Raw genomic sequence first — 16,576 nt, 5'->3', positions numbered from 1 at the left:
GGCAAGGCTGGTCCTGAACAAATGAATGATGGAAGGAATGATGAAGAATGTGCAGGTGAGGGAAGTGTGTGGAAAGGTACCCAGTGCCGTCCCTCCTCTCAAGCTTGTCCCTTCTATGGGAAACCCTGGAGCCCTGTGGAAGGTGATCAGAGGCGTCCTGGGCCAATGCCCAGGCTTCTTTTCTGGGCAGAGGCAGCCCAGGCAGTGGGGCCAAAGGGTGGGAGGGGGGTACTCTGTCTATCTCCCCACAGCACCATGTGCCTGCAGGCAAAGGGTGCCTAGACTTTCCCTGGGGCATGGAGGTGCCAACATCTGGCACCTGCAGGACCACCTGTGTCTGCCGAATCAGACCCAGGCAAATGCCAGGGGGTTTGAAACAGCAGGGGCACAGCTTCAGAGCTGTCATCCAGATGTCAGCACCCCATGTACACAACTGCAGCAATGTCCTGCTGGAGGGCCCCCTGCCCAAATGCCCAGGGCGAGCATTCTTCCCAAGATAGGAAGCTCCAATGGAGCATCTTGGGCTCTTCACACCTCTCCATGTGCTCCCCTCCTCCCAAATCCGAACAAATGAGGGCTGCCCCTGGTGCTGGCCGAACCAGAAAACAGGGACCACCCTCCACAGGGGTGTCCGAGAAGCACACGCATGGGACTCATGCCAGACTGCGAGAATGTGGGCCCCCGTGGCCTCAACCGATCTGGGACCTGGTGTGAACATGCTCTGCCTATGACATGGAGACCAAAGAATGTACTCCTGACTGTCCCAGCAAAACAGGATGTGGTAGGCACAGAAGCTCCGACCGGGACTCCACCGGGAAGGGGGAGGCAGTGTCGCTAATTACCACATCAAACCCAGGAATGGCTGGGCACCAGCTCAAGGGGGCAGGGCGGACACCTGTTGGAGATCTCTGCCAGGACAGAATCCCTTTCCGTCAACCAAAGGCAGGCTTTGCCTTGATCTCACTCCCATGAAATACGTCACCAATGACCCCGGCGATCCGCTGCATCAATCCTTGCACATAGCCAGCAAAGGTCCCAGGCTCCGGGCCCAGGATGGCTGGGAGGCAGGCACCTGGTCAGCTGACAGGTAAACGGTGAGCAAGCATAACACAGCCAGGCCTCCAAAGGGCACCTCTGGTCCCCAGGGAAGGGCAATGAGGCCGGTGTGAAGGGAGGTCAGAGGAGAGGTCCTAGGACCTAGCACTCTAAAAACCACTCCATCCTTCGGGGTCTTGTTCCTCTGTTTCATTCAAGAAAAGTTAAAGGAACACCTTTGATAATAATAGCAGGTGAGGGAGTAGGTTCCCCTGTTATAAAAGCGTGTCCCTGTTCAGCTTCCATCTTTGAGTGAACAAGAAAGGTGTCTGTGACGCTCATTGCCGAACGTGAATGGCGATTTTTTTTCCCTAAAGATTTTTATTTATTCATTTGAGAGAGAGAGAGAGACAGAGAGAGCACAAGCAAGGGGAGTGGCAGAGGGAGAAGAAGACTCCCCACCAAGCAGGAAGCCCTAGGCGATATGGGGCTCCATCCCAGGACCCTGAGATCATGACCTGAGCCGAAGGCAGATGCCTGACCCACAGAGCCACCCAAGCGCCCCATGAATGGTGATTTTTTTCCTTTGCTGGTAAAAATGTGGGTCATGGTACACTTTCCTTTTTGTACTTTTCTTTAGTGCTTGAATTACTTAGGATGATCTTGTATTATTTTTACAAAAACAAGGGCCTTAGTCCTTACTGAGAAAAGAAAAAAAGAAAAAAAGCCAGCCAGGATGACAATGGCCCTTTCCAGGACAATCCTCTCCACCATCAGCAATCACTATTTAAGTAAATCAGGAAGCCTCCTCTTTGGCTTGGAATTTTTTCCTAAAAATAGTGTTCTCTGTCTCATTGTATCCATCTGTGTCCCATGCCTGCAAGGGTTCTGGGGACACGTGTATGCCCATGGACTTGCAGAGGTTCACCGGTATATACTGGGGAGTGTGTGTGTGTAAGGGAGAGAGAGACAGAGACAGAGAATGTGCGTGCACATACAAGCTCACACCTACGTAGCCGTCTGTTCCAGTAAAGGTGTTAAAAAATGTGTATTAAAATCAATTGATTCACGTAGATTGGCGCACATATTCTAAGTGTGCAGGTGGATGAATTTTCTCAAACTAAACACAGCTGGAAAGAGCACCCAGGTCAAGGAAAAAATTGTCCCCTGTCCCTCACACTTGGATTCCCCTCCAGTCACCAGCTACCTCCCTGGCCAAGGGAGACCACGCTCCCGACTGCTAATGGCAGGGACAGCTTTCCTTGTCTGTGGAGTTTAGGGGTTCCTAAAAGCCTCTTGGACGGGTGGGAAAGATTTCAGCGTAGGAGGAAATGTTCCTTGTTCTTACTAACTTTTAAATGCAACTGAGCACTTCCCTCAATCACGAATACAGGCAGCAAAGTGATCGTGTTAACGGTGCTGGGACCCACAGAACCTGCTGACATTCTCCTGTTCTGTGACCAGTGCCCCCAGGATCTCAGATATCATGAACACTCATTGATACTCCACAATTAAAAGGCTTATCAGACCTGCTGCCAAATCTCATTATTTCACATGTTAATAAAGAAGCACTGACAATGGGGCCTAGATCTGAGGAACGTCTTGTTCCCCGTGGCCTCCAGTAGAGCACCTGAATCCTTGGGACTCTGTGGTTCCTGAAACCAGGTGAGGTTCCCAGCAGCCAGGCAGCCTCAGGTTCCAAAGTAAACCAGTCAAGCGTGTCCTTTGTCTCTGGGCCTGCAGGCAGGACAGATCCTTTTTCTTCCTGTTCTCCCCCTGCCTGCACCTGGTTTTGGCCTTGCTCTTCCTTTAGCAGCTCAGGGCCCACGCCCTGCCTGAGGCTGAGACTGGATGAGCCCTGGCTGCAAGGTTTCTAGTGATGCCCGAGTTGGGGGGCTGGGGTTGGAGGGCCCGAGGACACTCCAGGCTCAGACCCAGCCATCTCCTGCAGGCCTAGGAGGTCAGGCCCCCAGCAATCTGGGGAAAGAACACGTCTCAGTCTTACACAGATCCAATGTGTGGAGAGGCCTGGCCTGATTTGATTCTGAGACTGTTCCTCTAGAAGCAGCACCCCATGACTCCCTTCCCTCGTCCAGGCTAGCTTCTTTGTCCCCATCAGTCCTGTAGATGCTCCCTGGGCTGGAACGTCTTCTTCCAGCTGACCACCCTGCCCAACCTGGTTGCTCCTGTTCTGTCGGCCTGACTCAAGCTCCAGGGGACCTCAACCCAATCCTGTCCCAAGTTTATCAGTTTCTGGTTACCGGGGGCTTCTCTGTCAAAGTTCTGCTGGCTCCTGAGCCCAGGGAAGCAATCTGTGAAGCTTCCTTTTCAATCTGATACTTTCCTGCGACACTGGCTACAAGCCCCCCCCCCCCCCCCCCCAAACATTACACCCTCCAATCCGGATGCTACTGCGCAGGGGCAGACCTTGTCCCCCCAGCTGGGACAATGCTGACCTCATGGCCACTGGCCCCCTCTCTCTTTCCCTCCACTCTGCAGTTCCACCACTCCCTGGCCCAGCCCTTCCCAAACACAGCCCCTGCCCTGTGCGATGGCAGGGCCACCTCAGGCTCTCCTCACGACCCCCTTCTCTAGGACACCTTCTATGTTTGCCCATCCACGCTGATCTCCCTCCTCTGGGCATCCAGCCCTTGCCTGCTTCCTGGCCACAAAGGTTCCCTGATAGTCAGTCCCTGGGTTTGTTTGGGACCAAAGGGTATCGCCTCTCAGGCAGTCTGATTTCACCAAATAGCCCAAAAACCTCTGAGTCGCTGGCTGTACACATGGGTATTACAACAAGGTGGAGATACCATGAGGGAGAGCAGTGACTGTCCGCACCAGACACCGGAGCCCTCTGGACCTGTCTCCGTGTTGTCTCTTCAGCTGGCCTTCCTGAAGGAAGACTTTCCTGAATGTACGGGGCACATAGCTGGGGCTCAATCTGTGGTGGTCACCTTGCCAGGTTGTGGAACACGAAAAGAGTGTAGCTGTGGGTATGGTCCAGGGCCAGGGAGTGACGCTCCGGATTTCTCTGGCTTCAGCACTAAGATTCCTGCATCCTGAGAGGCGATACCCTTTGGTCGGGAACAAACCAGAAAGGTTGGTCACCTGAGGGGTGAAGAGGGGCCTGACTCCAGCCTAGTCCCTCCTTGTGGAGCCTTCCTTCCCATTCCCCTCCCATATCCCAAGGCAGGCACGCTCTGGAATCCTGAGTCACCTCTAGCATTTTGGTCGCCTTGGAATCACAGCCTCTGGAACACAGCATGCAAAGAATATCCTTTGCTATGTAAATTTATGCAAGGCACTCTGTGGAAGTGGTTCCCAGGCTTCCTAGAAAATCTCTGCTGGCTTCCTTGGCTCCTCCCTCCTCCCTCCCGCTCTGGAGACTCAGCTCACCTGTGCCCTTGCCCCATGGCCCTGCCTTCCACGGCTCCTCAGTCCTTCAGCAAGAGGTTCAGGGAGAGCATGTGGGTGCCCATGAGGCCAGGGCTCACTCCCCACAGGTGTCAGTGAGGGCAGGAGGAGTGAATTCATTTCTTCCTTGAGGAGAATGAGTTAAAACTAATTAACACCTCAACTCATAGACTCATTTTATTAATCGAATGATTCAGTAATCAGCACCCGCTGTGTACACGGTCTTACAAATGACTTCATAGAACACTTTTCTTCCCAAGGTAATGGATCTTAAATCAACAGGTGATGATGGGGAGATGAAGATGAGCCATCAGCAAAGAGACTCTGTGGTGGCTTGTGAGGACATTTCCACTCAGCCTTGCCAAGATGGGCCATGAGGAAACGCCCTGGGCCAGAGAACCCAGACCTGTGCCCGGTTCTGCTTCCGCCTTTGGCCTTCCCACTCCTTCTCTGCAGGATATTGTTTCTAAATGGGATAGGGACATGATTCAAGTGCCTGTGGGATCTGGTCCTGTCCACTTATTTCCACGTGTCCTTGGGCAAGTTAACTGATGTGTTTCTGCCTCAGTTTTCCCATCTGTAAAATGGGGGGTCATAATCGTACCTGCTGCACAGGGCTGTTCTGAGGCTTAGATTATTAATACTTGTACAGGCTCGGCACACAGGAAGTATCTTAAGAATGCCAGTTGCTCTTATTGTGGTTGCTGTGGTCACTACTTTTTTCCTACTAGATCCAACTCAGAGGATCCCTCTTCGAAAGACCTGTCTTGCTGCCTCCTCTGCTTCCCACTCCCAGTCCTCCCTCCATGGCTGGCCTTCCCTTCTGTGTTCTCAGCACACTTGCATCCCCATACCCACTTCACCACAGGATGCAGTTAACTGACTTCCTTTCACATCTCCCTCTCCCTTCGGCTGTGTCCTGAATTTTCGAACCACAGTCTGGCCCAGTAGAGGTGCCTCTAAAGGCCTGGTGAATGAATGAGTGAATGAATGAATGAATGAATGCCAGATTAACCTTCCTATTGCCCAGCCTGTGAGCTTGGAGATGAACAACACAAAGCCCCCTTTTTCTGGGCCTTGTTTTTCTCAGCCACAAACTGGGTGGGCCAATCCAGCAAGGTTGTAGGCTCATGATGTGTCTGGGACTGCCGGAAGTGCTGCTGTGATCACCTTATTTCATTCTTGCAACAATTCTAGGGAGAGGGTAGGTTAGTATCTGTTTTACACAAAGGGAAATCTGATGCTTCGAGGTTAAGTAAGCAGGCCCCAGTCTGTCTGGTGAAAGCCAGGTCTCACCAAGGCACTTACATTCCCTCCTACTTCTGCTGGCACAGAGGGCTGGGAGGAAGGGGTAAGGTCAATCTGCGACAGGGGCGGGGCATGTCTGTGAACCGCCCCCCCACCTACAAAATGAGGAGTCCAGCCAAGGCTGGTCCTTCCTCCCTCTCAGCAGCCTGGCTGGCCGACCTGCCTGTGCCCACGCGTGGGCGGCTGCTCCCAGGGAGACCTGGCCGATTTCTGCCAATGGCCAGGGACTCAGCAGTTTCCCCGCTGGAAATGATTCCCCAGCAGTTTTTATCTCCAGCTCTGGCCCTGTTGAACGGCCCTGTCCAAAAGGGTAGCCACCCAGCCCACATGGCTACTGACCACTTGGAATGTGGCTATCCCAGTGGCCATCCAGAGTGGTACAGTCCCCACAAATTTCATTATTAACTTTTAAACACTGATTACAATTTATGCTGGTTAACATTTTGGATGTATGGGGTTAAATGAAATGATACAATTAATCTCACTTGTTTTTTTTTTTTTTTTTTTTTTTTTTTTTTTTTAAATTTTGTTTTTTTAAAATTTTTATTTTTTTTTTTTTTTTTTTTTTTTGACTTTTTAAAATGTGGCTACTAGAAAATTTTAAGTTGCATATGTGACTCTCATGGGTAGTTCATGTTCCTCTCTACCAGATGGCATTCCCTCCCTGCTGTTGGGCCCTAAACACTTAGAGTTCCACTGCCTTTGGGCTGGGCCTCAGGCTAGCCCTGGGGGTGGGGGAGGGGAGAGAAGCAGAGGGGGAGGACAGGTCGGGGATGGGTTGAAGGAGAGTTGTCTTCAGCAGCCCAGAAAGTGGCCACCCGGTTTGGGGCAGTGGCTTGTGGGTGGTTGTACTGACTGGACCCACAGGTGGGGATGGGGGTCAGGAGAGGGGGAAGTGGGAGGGGTCAACGGCATCCCTCCAGCCCAGGCAATTATCTGCACAGTCCTGGCTCTCCCAGGGTAACGGCTTGGACAAAGGCTCAGTGGGGGTGCCAGCTGGTTCTCGTGGCCTGTGCATTCAGGTCCTTGCTCCCAGATCAAAGGCACATTGGCACGTCCTTGTGCAGGGCCTCAGCGAACCGGCTCCCTGTAGGCTCCGCTCCTCTGAGGCTGCATAGACATTAACTCTGTCTAGCCCAGAGCCCGAGCTTTGGGGGAGGATGATCCCCAGGGGGCTTTCCTTCTCCAGTCCTGATCCCAGCCCCCAGCAATCTGGGGAAGTCCTGCAGAATCCCCACCCCCATCCCTTCTGGAGGCGAACACGCCCACCCCAGAAGCCGGGGATGCCCTCATTTACATACATTTGCATCTCATTTATTCCAACACTCTGGCTGAAGCCGAGGCTAATTCAGCTGACAAGAAAACCCCACCCGTTTGCTCTGCTTAAGTGATTCCCCAGGCGGAATAAAAAGGGGTCCCTGGGACCAGACCCTTCCCTCTGGAGTGGGAGCTGAGGGGAGAGCTGGAATGGGGTGGGGGCACCTTTGGCTTGAGCCCTGGATTCAGCCAGAGTTCCTGTTTTTTCAAACTCCACCTTCCCCACAGTAAGGATAGGGCCCTTTGGGAGCCTGGAAAGGGCTTGCTCGTCTCAAGTTCCCTGGTATTGCTGGTGCCAGGTCAGGGGAACTACATACACAGCCCAGGTCATTCAGGGCCCCCTGCACAGGGCGCCTGGCATCCGCTTCCTTCCAGGCCTGAGTCTGTCTTGTAAGCCCAATTATTTCTCCATGCACAGGGGTCTGGAACGTTATGTCAGGCACTGAGATGTTACTCACAGCCCAGAGCTGCCTAGGGGTCCAGGGACTCCAGGGTGGGGGCTTGGAGGATCCACTATGTGACCAAAAGAACTCAGAAGTCAGACAGCTGGCTCGGTCAACCAGGGCACTGCTGGCCCAGACTGTGTACCGTCTATAGCCACACACCACACACAACTGGGCCAGAAAGGTGGCCCAGGAAGCACCCGACCAGCACACAGGTGCCTGCGAGATGGCTGGAAATCAGCATCCTAAGTCTCTAGCCCCGTTTCTTCCAACTCATTTTTCTCAACACCTGGGCTAAAAAAAAAAATGGTTTCACAGGGGAACTGTACACTGAAGTTATGGCAACCAAAGCATTTATGGAGTACCTACTGTGTGCATTAGGGAGACAGGAGTACCCTAGGGAAGCCTGGGGGCGCTTAGGGTCCCTTAACCCCCAGAGAAAGATAAGCCAATCCATCCACACACAAGATCTATGCCACAAAATTGTTTATGAGACAGAATGGGCACATCTATCTATATGAAAATGCACTGATTTTCAGTGTATAGTTGAATGAGTTTTAACAAATGTATACATACATTCGTGTAACTACCACCTCAGTTAAGCTAGTGAACATTCCCACCGCCCCAGAAAGTTCCCTAGTGTCCCCTTCTGGTCAGCTTTTCTGATTTCCATCATCATAGATGAGTCTGACCTGTTCTAGAACTTCGCATATATAGAAGCACACTGTATGGGCTGTTTGCATCAAATGTTCCTGCTTGACATAGTGCTTCTGAGGCTTTTACACCGCATTTGCCGACTTCCCTTTGCAATGCACTGTGACCACGCGGGACCCAGCTGGGGACAAGTCCTTCGCCTGATCATAAAAGGCGAGGACTGGGAGGGACTCGAAGTCCAGCTATCTCTGGGGACAGCCGCCCCCGGGGGATCCTTAGGGAATATTTTTCTCTCCTTCCCTCAGACATTTCCTGAAACAGAAACTCAGCAATTATACATCTAACCGGCACCCAGCTCAGCAAGTGAGTGGGGGCTTTCCCTGGGTTTCCACTTTTGTTAGCAACTAGCTGTCGCTTTATTTAACTGGCAGTCTGTGCCGCATCCAACCACCACGGGGGTGGAGGTGGTGGCGGCGGGGTTGGCGCTGCAAATGGCTGGCCCCTGCCCTGTGCCTTCTTTTCCCTCAAGTCCTGCTGTGGCGGGCCCCCTCTGCCTGCCTGCACCCGCACGCGCAGCTGGGTGTCCTCTGGCTGGGGCAGGGGGAACAGACTCAGGGGCTGGGATTCTTCCCAGGGGTGGGCCCCAAGGCAGGCAGCAGTGCTGGGCAGCAGGAACAGGCACTTTGGCTCAGAGGCGACCTTTGTACCCCTTCCCTGCTACTGGCCCAGATCGATGAGGCTGGGGCTTTGATGGCCACACAGGAAGTATTGATGGGGCTGGGCTGATCCCTCCCATGGTCTGATGTTCCCCCACATCTTAGATGACCCAGCCAGGCCAGCTGGAGGGATGGCTAATGAAACCTGAGGACTGAAATCAGCAGCTCCAGGCAAACCTCTCCCTGCCCTCCATCCCTTTGAACACTGCCTCTGGAGCCAGGCCCTTCCTTTGCCCAGGACTTCGAGGAATCAATACCCGCCAGAAAGGCATTTACCACCGTCTTGATGCCAGGAAGAGCCTTTCTGCTGCTCAAAATCCATTCCCAGAAAGCACGGGGACTGCCTGGGCACAGTGGTCAGGAGGTGGGGGCCTGGGCACCGCGGGTCCCGGGCTTCGCACCACCCGCGTACCCGAGTGACCTTGAGCCTAGAGGCTGACCAGCACTGGTCCCCGGCCTCCAGGGCTGTAAGGAGGGGAGCACACACCCTGGCGATGACAACGGAGGGATCTCCTAGTGGGTGAGGGACCTTCCCGCGCCCACACAGCTGCCACGAGAGCGGCTCCGTCCTTTCGCTTGCTTAACACACTTGTGGGGGCACAACTTCCCACTGCCTCCCTGGAGATTCAGTCAGAAGAAGAAACTGAAGAAGAGAAAGAAAGAACTGAACTCCAGCCGCTGAGCATAAATGCTCTCTTCCCACAACAGGCCCGCGCACACAGTCTGATCTCTTTCCCCTCTCCCAATTCTGGGCATCTGCCACGGCTGGGCTCTAATCCCACCTCCTCCAGATACCCTCCCCTGGCATCTCTGGGCTACAGGGACCTCCACTGGTGTGTGTGTGTGTGTGTGTGTGTGTGTGTGCATGCACGCAAGCATGCTGAGCTCCCAACTCCTGCCAGCCATCTCCTCTGTCCTGAGCAGCCTTCGCTCTGGCCCCAGGGGTAAACCTACTAGGCCCCAAGGGTCTTTGGTTCCTTTTCTGCCTAACCAGAGTAGTAAACAGAGTGAAGAATAGACAAAGAGAGTCACAGAACTGTCCCACTGGACCCCAGTTTCAATAACCACTAAAGTTTCTGCGGGGCTTGGGGCATGCCAGAACCTTGTCCAGGAAATGAAGTTGGAGGTAGGAAAGCTGTGGGTACCCGGCTCCCCAGCCCATGGCTGTGACTCTTTGGGAACGGGATGAGGGTGATCTGGCAGGGGAGATGACACAGGTTTCAAAGAGCCCACGAGTCACATGGTGCCAAAGCTGTGCCATCTATGGCACTTGCCCCGGAAAAGTCTACTCCTGGACTCCCTCTCCCATTTGAGGGTCCCTGGCCCCAATAATTGATGTGGGGTCTCTATAAATAGCACCCATTCCATATTGATCATCTTAAAAAGACACAGAATGTTCTAGGCCCACGGAGAGAAGAGTTATGTCTAAAAATAGTTTCATTCCCAGGAACCACTGCCAGCCCCAGGCTGTCATATAAGCTGTGCATAACAAAGGGGCAGTCTGAAGGAGGCAGATGACAGAAGGGGTGGCAGTTGGAAACTGAGGCATGAAACCTCTCCATCTCCACCTCATTTTCTCTGCTCTGGTCACAGAAGCCAACCATGCCTCAGGAGCTTTTCTCTGCCTTAGGGCCTTTGCACCTGCAGTTCCCTCTTTCTAAGACATTCTTTCTCCAGATTTCCTCTGGATAGGTTTTCCCTTTTTGTTTGTTTTGTTTTGTTGTTGTTTGTTTGTTTTAGATTTATCTGAGAGAGAGAGAGACCCCACGAATGGGCAGCAGCACAGAAGGAGAGAATCTCAAGCAGATTCACCACCTAGTGTAGAGCCAGGCTTGATCTCATGACCCATGAGATTATGATGGGAAATCATGAGTCACCCACTTAACCAACTTAGCCACCCAGCATCCCTGCTTCTTTCTTGTTATTTAGGTCTCAATTCAATCTCTTCCTTCAAGAGGTCTTTCCTGACCAGCCAGTCTAGGATCACTCCTGTCTGTCCACCACATCATCCTGTTTTACTTCCTTCATATACCTGGTCATGATTTAAAATTACCTTCAGTATCTATTTGTTTAGTGGTATCTGGTCTGTCTTTCCCCGATAGTATGTGAACTTCATGAGAGCAGTTACTGAATCTGAGTTGTACACCTTCTAGAATCTTCTGTGGCACCGAGTAGATGCTGAATGTCTTATCTGGGCCCTCCCCCACCACCCCAAGCTGAACTCTGCCTCAGACCAACACTTCAGGTCAGCCTGGGGAGGCAGAAGGCAGTGGGAATCCAGTCCTGGCTTACTCTGTAGCCCCCCCATGCCTGGTCTACTCTCTGCAGCATCCAGTCTCTGTCCACAGCCTGCCCCCTGGCTTCATCCCTTCGCTCTCTGCCTCCTTCATAGAGTTTGCCACAAGATTTCCACCCTATCCCTCTACTCCTGGTTATCTGCTCTTGAGGACCTCAATGTGTCTCCAAACACTGCTTTCTGGAACACTTCTCATCTCAGAGCAAGATCTCCCTCCCCTTCCTGTCCCCCACCCCCAGGAGGAATCACAGTTCCTGCCATCAAAATCCCCCTCTGAGTCACAACTTCAACTCAGACCTCTGGCCCCTCACTGTCAGGAAAAGTATTTGCCCTAAAAGTACCACCCGTGGGTGCACTGCATGGATACACATGCCTAGAGTCCACTCTGGGCTCTCCCTACATACCCCCTTGACTCCACCCCTGGCCAGCTCCCTTCTATCTCTTTTCTCCCTCTTAAACCATCAAACTCTTGCAAAGAGCTGTCTACACGTGCTGTCTCCACGTCCTCACCTCCTGCTCACTTCTGAACCCACTCCAAACTGGCTCCTATTCTCACCAATTCATTCACTCATTCATTCATTCATTCATTCATTCAACAACTAACCATCTGTGTTGGGCACCACATTCTGTAGGTGTTAAGGAAGTTTCTGGTGCTCACTGTCACCAGCATCCACACTGTTCCTCAATCTAATGGACACTCCTTTTAAAAGTAGGCATTCTTCTTGAACTATGCCTGAACTTCTCAGAACCATCTTCTTTACGCTCAGCAGAAAGAAAAGAAACAGAAGACTCCCCTTCCTCTGGGACATGCTCTCTCCTTGCTTTCTGTGACACCTCCCACTCCTGGCTTGCCTCCCACCTCTCCGACTGCTCCTTCTCAGCCTCCTTTGCAGACTTCTTCGGCCTCAATTGTTGGAGTGTCTCAGGGATCTGGACCAAAGCTGTTCTCTTGCACTCTCTCCTCCACATCAGGCTCACCTGGGTGCTTTGAAAATTTCTGATGCCCAGGCCTCACCCTGGAGTCAAATGAATTAGAACCTTGAGGGGAGGGAGTGGAGCCTGGGCATAGGTTTTTTTGTTTTGTTTTGTTTTTCAATTTTTATTTTATTTTTTAAAGATTTTATTTATTTATTTGACAGAGAGACAGATCACAAGTAGGCAGAAAGGCAGGCAGAGAGAGAGGGGGAAGCAGGCTCCCCACTGAGCAGAGAGCCCGATGCGAGCCTCGATCCCAGGACCCTGAGATCATGGCCTGAGCCGAAGTTAGAGGCTTTATTCCACTGAGCCACCTAGGCGCTCCATGTTTTTCAATTTTTAAAAGCTGTCCAAGTGATGCTAATGTGGCCAGGCTTGAGGACCACTGGTCTGCAATCTTGCTGGACAATCTAATTTACTGCCATGACTCCCGTGGCCAGCATCTGCAGATGATTCCTAGTTTCCACCTCCAGCCCCGGTCTCCTGCCAAACACTGGACCCTCCCCTCCAACTGACCACTGCATGTTTGGATCTGTCTCTGGAAGTAGTAACGGTTCCACTCAGTACCCCGAAATATCTGTCACTTCTCCTTTGTTCTTTATCAAACTTACCAACCTAAACTTCACTCTTGCAGTGTGGTGGGGTGGTGGTGGAGAATCTCATTTAATGAGAAATCAAAGTCAGGGAGGGAAGAAGTGGCACGTCTCTGAATAGAGAAGAAAGCTGGGATGCCACAGGTTCCACCACCTGTGGTGACCTGACTCTTCCTTTCCTTCAACCGAAGGACTTCTGAGGGCACTCGTGGTCTGTATGGGCAGACCTGACACATTGGCTCAAACCCAAGGCCTGCTACTTAGTAGATGTGTGACAGTGAGCGAGTTAGTTCACCTTGTTGGGCCTTCAGTTTCGACACCTGCAGTATTGTCATCAGTAAGGTCCCACCCCCCGTGCTGATGTAAGGATTCCTGAGATGAGCCTTATAAAGTGATTAGTGCCATGCCTGGCTGACAGAAAGCACTCAGTGAATGTTAGCTATTTTTAGTACCATTACTGAGGATAAATTCCCAATTCCTGAGTATAGAGCTCACAAGGGCCCCCGTGACTGTGACCTTGGCTTTAGCTTCTGCTCTTCCCTCCCTCGCACCATGAGACCCAACGGGTTGCTGAACTAACAAGGGTGTTTTTCACAAATCTGCATGGCTCATGCCGGTCCTGATGGCTAGACTGCAACTTCTCCATCTCGAAAACTCCTATTCATCCTTCAAAACCCATGAGGAAGGTTATTTTTGTTAGAGAGATACTCTTGACTCCTCTGGCCAAAAGTAATCATTCCTCTTTCAGGGGGGCAATGGGGTCACACTTCTGATAGTGATACCCTTCCAATAACTTTCCCAAAAGTCAGTGGGAACTACCCTCCTGTGAACAGAACAGAGACTGCCATTGACCACTGCTCCAGGATGTTTGCACGACTCCCTTCTGGAATGGCTTGGGCACTAGCCTCTTCTTCTCCACAACTCCCAGCTGTCTCTGGTGCTTCCCACCACTCCTGTGAGCTTGGTCTTCATGCTGAGTGAGTCAATCCTGGAACTTTTCCAGAAGAGCTTTGATCACCAACCAGGGATGGGCCAAGCACCGCAGAGGCACAGCAGCTGCCCAGGCCACACAGGGCTGAAGGTTTTTTGCCGGCATCCCAGAGCCTGTTTCCTTTCTGCCCAGATCCTCTTTGGTCAGTCCTAGCTCATTTTGGTCCCCAGGAAGTAGTTCTCAAGGAATCTTCATCCTGAGTGGTGCACCAAATCTACTGACTCTCTCTAGATGACCTTGGATAAGTCCTTGACCCACTCCCGGCCTTGGTTTTCTCCTGTCCAATGTAGCACTAATGACAGAATTCGATTAAAAGTTCAGTGGGTCTCATTTCAGCACAGTGTGGGACATTCTAGCATCAAATCTGTGTTCCACGGTCTGGCTGTCCCCTGACTCTCCCCTCCTGATACTCCTGTGACAGCAGCATGGTATGAGCTATCATCCTGTGCCACCCTCCTTCCGCCTTCCAGCTCCATTACCACCCACTCACGTGCACCTGCCCGATTCCAGCTGGGAGGAGTTGAGGGTGAGGAGATGGAGTTGAGGACAGCCACAAGGGCCTGAGCTCCCAGTGGCCTGGGCCTCTGCTACTCTGAGTCCCTCTAGATCATGAGGGGCTTGGTGGGAATCTGCGAGAAGGCTGAGGTGCTGCCGCATGGTGGGGGTCATGTGGTGTGTCTGTCTCCACCCCGTTGTTCAGGCTCACTGAGGAAGGTGACTAGGGTCTCAGTGGGAGGGGGGACGAAATGCCAGCCAAAAAGCCTAAGAGGCGGCTCACCCTGCCCTCCTAGGACTGGTCTCAATGCTCTAAGGAGAGAAGATTGACTCCTGCCCCAACGTCAGCCATGGCTTCCTGGCTGATTCATCTGTGCCCTGGCCTCCAACAGGTGTTTGCAAGGCAGGCCTATGGCCAGGGCCTCGTCCCCAGCATTTCCCCCATTACGGCTTTCTGCACCTCCAGCCTCCACAAGGCTAGGTACAACCGTTCCTCCCGTTCCTTCCCATGCCACCAAAGACGATCAAATAACACAGAGGATGAAAGCCTCCTCGCTCCCGTCAAGGCGAGTGGATCTGCCCGGGTAAGAGCGAGAGCAAGCAGGGCAGAGAACTCTCTCCAATCCCAGCGCACAGAGATCTCCCTTGCTGAGAGCACAAGGAAGTCTCTCCTCCTTCAAGGCGCTTAGAGACCAGATGCGGCCCCGTTAGGGCGTCAAAGGGCACAGAGATCTCTTCGGGCTCGAAGCTCGCAGAGATAGGACACGTATTTAGATCTCTGCTCCCTCAGGGCGCAGAGATCTTTCCCAGGTCAGGACAGGCAGCGATCCGGTCCCAAAGAAGACACCCCTAGAGGACCAATCAGTGGGGCCCAGAGAAAGGGGGTGATTGGCTCCCTCCCCCATTCCCAGCCCTGCTCGGTCGGCTCCCCGGCTTTCTGGAACCACACTCACTGCGCGCCTAGTCGCCGCTCTGACCTTGGGGTCTCCGGCCTCGGGAATCCGGGTCCCAATCCCAGACCCTCCCCGAGCCTGCGCCAGGGTCGGCCGGGAAGCCGGGGCCGCAGCTCCTCCTCCTCGGGCCCTCGACAGCGCACCGGGAAACCCGGAAGGAAAGGAATGGGGAGGGGGCGCACGGCGATTACAGACGCCCCCCCCCCCACACCCCGGGGGGAATCCCTTCCAGCCCGGAGGATCTGCACCCTTTCTTCTCTCCCTCCCGCCTCGGGGGCAGCGATGGGGGAGGGAACTGCCGGGCGCACCCGGGGCAGGGGAGGGGGTGGATAGGGGCCGGAGGCTCCTACCCTCGGGGAGGAAAGTTGGGCGGCGGCAGGCGGAGGGGGCTCCGGCCCGGCCGGTGCTCCCAGGCGCAGGGGCGCTCGCTCACCTGCTGGTCCCCCGGCCCTGGCCCCGGGATGGGCAGCTGAGGTTCCGCGCGGACTCGGCTCGGAGCGGGGCTCGGGGCACTGGGCGCAGGCTCAGCGGCCCCGGGGGCGCGATCCGCGCATCCTACGGGCGCCGCCGCCGTCTCGGCTCCGCCGCTCCGCTCGGGCTCCGGGGCTCGGCGGGCGGGCGCGGGCTCGGGCCGGGGGCGGGGTCGGGGGCGGGCCCCGCCTGGGCTCGGCCTGGGGCTTGGGGCCCCCGGCTGGCTCCGCCCCAGAGCGACGCGCCCCGGACTCCGCACGTGGCGCTCCGCCCGCTCAGAGGGTGAAGCCCTGGGCACCCGCCGGGGCGCACACCCCCAAGCTGACCCGGGGGCGCCCCGCCAAAGACAGCCGCCCACGCGGGCACAGACAGACACACGCAGACGCGGGCACACGCTGGGGTACACACTCACCGACCCAGGGACGCTTCGCCACAGATAGCCACCCACGCGGACACGGACAGGCACGCATCCCGGCACACACGGGAGAATACACGCAGGCATCCTCCCTGACCTGGGGACCCTACATTGGGGAACCAGCCCCCTGGACACGGACAGACCCTGATGCGGGCTCACACAGACACCTATGCTGACATTCCCTGAGGCTGACAGACACACTCGACACACGCACACCTGCGCTGACACACAGACACCCACACGGACATAGGCAGACACATCATTGACACACACACTGAGGCAGACACACTCTGACAAACTCAGTGATACATGACTCAGAGACTCGTATCCCTTGACACAGAGGCACACAGTTACATGGGACCACATTCTGCTGGAGAAACACGGATAGTACACAATTCTGCACAATAGTAGACACTCGCACTCACACAGACCAGAAATAAGGGCACAACCAACAAACACAGAGACACCCACCCTGAAATGGACTCACACACATGCTCACA

At 54.0% G+C, this 16,576-nt stretch overlaps 1 protein-coding gene across 1 annotated transcript in view; it reads right to left on the bottom strand.

The window, feature by feature from the left end:
• The window catches only part of SCN5A (sodium voltage-gated channel alpha subunit 5), a 91,000-nt gene extending 75,213 nt beyond the window's left edge, over window positions 1–15,787 (bottom strand). Inside the window, exon 1 of the mRNA XM_059390533.1 lies at window positions 15,624–15,787. The gene's annotated coding sequence lies outside the window, so the exon portion shown is untranslated. The remainder of the gene's footprint in view (window positions 1–15,623) is intronic.
• Between the last annotated feature and the right edge of the window lie 789 nt (window positions 15,788–16,576).

This window comes from Mustela nigripes, chromosome 2 (genome assembly GCF_022355385.1).
Source record: "Mustela nigripes isolate SB6536 chromosome 2, MUSNIG.SB6536, whole genome shotgun sequence".
Lineage (NCBI taxonomy): Eukaryota > Metazoa > Chordata > Mammalia > Carnivora > Mustelidae > Mustela > Mustela nigripes.
The sequence above is the reverse complement of the archived record's forward strand: the minus strand, read 5'-3'. Positions and strand labels throughout refer to the sequence as shown.